We start from the raw sequence: 1,757 nt of genomic DNA, 5'->3' as shown, positions 1-1,757 counted from the left end.
TCAGGGCTCCAGGATTATCATCTGTATCTGTGTTAATTTGTTCCCCTTTTCCTTGTTGAAGAGGGTCTGTATAGTTTGTCTGCCTATTCCACCATCTTACCGGAATTCCTACTCAGTCATTAATTTTCTTTGCATCAAATGTATTCTTGAGACTATCTCTAAATTCAAGTGGGATATACTGAAGGCTGTATTTTTTGGCTTTCATGGGCTTGTTTTTATTTTCTTCACCTTCCACTTGGCCTTTCCTATGAGTATTTGATGGCCTGTTCCTTGGCCTTGTTCTGACATATGATAATGAACTTCTCCATTGTCTCTTTCCACAGATGTAGTAAATTTGATTCCTGTGCACTCCATCTGGTGAGGTCCATGTGTATCATCTCCATTTATGTTGTTGAATAAATTTATTTCCAGTGAATATGTTGCAGGTCTTGTAAAATTCTATCATGATGTTTGGGGTCATTTCTATCACCAAGGTCATGTATTCTAACTCCTTTACTTCTAACCTTTACACTCCAATGACCACTAATCACCAATGCATCTTGATTGAATGTTATTGCATATTAATTTCAGACAGCAGGAGTTGGTAAAAATATTTAATTTCTTCATCTTTGGCCTTAGTGATTGGTACAAAAATTTGGCTAATAGCCATATTAAGTATTCTTTCTTATATACATACATATATTATCTTATCACTAATTGTGTTGTACTTCAGAATAAATCTTGAGATTTTCTTTTTGACAATGAATATGATACTGTTCCTTTCCAATTTTTCATTACCAGTGTAATAGACCATGTTTATCCTATTCTAAATGGCCCATATTAGTCTGTTTCAATTCACTAATGCCTAAGATACCAATCTTCAAGCATTCCATCTCACTTTTGACAATTTCCAATTTTCCTAGACTCATAATTCACACATTCCATGTTCTAATCTCTAATGGATGTTTTTAACTGTTTCTTCTCATTTTGAGTCATGCCTCATCAGCAAATGATGGTCCCCAAAACGTTGGTCCAATCACATCATTAAGATTGACTCTGCATTGAGGTGGCAGCTCTTCTCCAGTCACATTTTGAGTCTATTCCAACCTGAGGCATTCATCTTCTGGGACAACATCAGATAATGTTCTACTGTTATTCATAAGATTTTAGCTGGCCAATTTTTCAGAAATATTCTGAAAACTCCTTCTTCCTATCCTGTCTTACTCTAGAAGCTTTGCTAAAACCTGTCCACCATGGGTGATCCTGCTGGTATTTGAAATATGGGTGGCATAGCTTCCAGCATTGAAGTAATACACAAGCCACCACAGTACAATAAACTGACAGATAAGAGTTGGCCTGCGACAGGATAGATCCCTAAATATATTGCCTGGAAACAACTTTTGACACATGAACCAAAATTATCTCATGAAGTTATCTTTATACTAAACTAAACAATGAATTAACTCAGTGAATAAAGAATATCTTCCTTGATAATGGTGTATTATTGAAGCATTAACCATATGACACTGAAATGACAACAGTAATTCCACAATACATGTCTTAGTCAGGTTTCTCTAGAAGAGTGAAATCATTGCCATCAAGTCTATTTTGATTCATAGTGTCCCCCATTGGGTCTTCAAGGCTTTAAATCCTTACAGAAGTAGATTGCCTCACCTTCCTCTTATGGAGCAGATGATGAGTTTGAACCACCAACCTTTTGGTTAGCAGTCAAATGCCTTAGGCACTGTGACACCATAACTCCTTTAGAAAAATTAAAA

This window comes from Orycteropus afer, unplaced genomic scaffold (genome assembly GCF_000298275.1).
Source record: "Orycteropus afer afer isolate SDZICR_OR568_19922 unplaced genomic scaffold, OryAfe1.0 scaffold00853, whole genome shotgun sequence".
NCBI lineage: Eukaryota > Metazoa > Chordata > Mammalia > Tubulidentata > Orycteropodidae > Orycteropus > Orycteropus afer.
The sequence above is the reverse complement of the archived record's forward strand: the minus strand, read 5'-3'. Positions refer to the sequence as shown.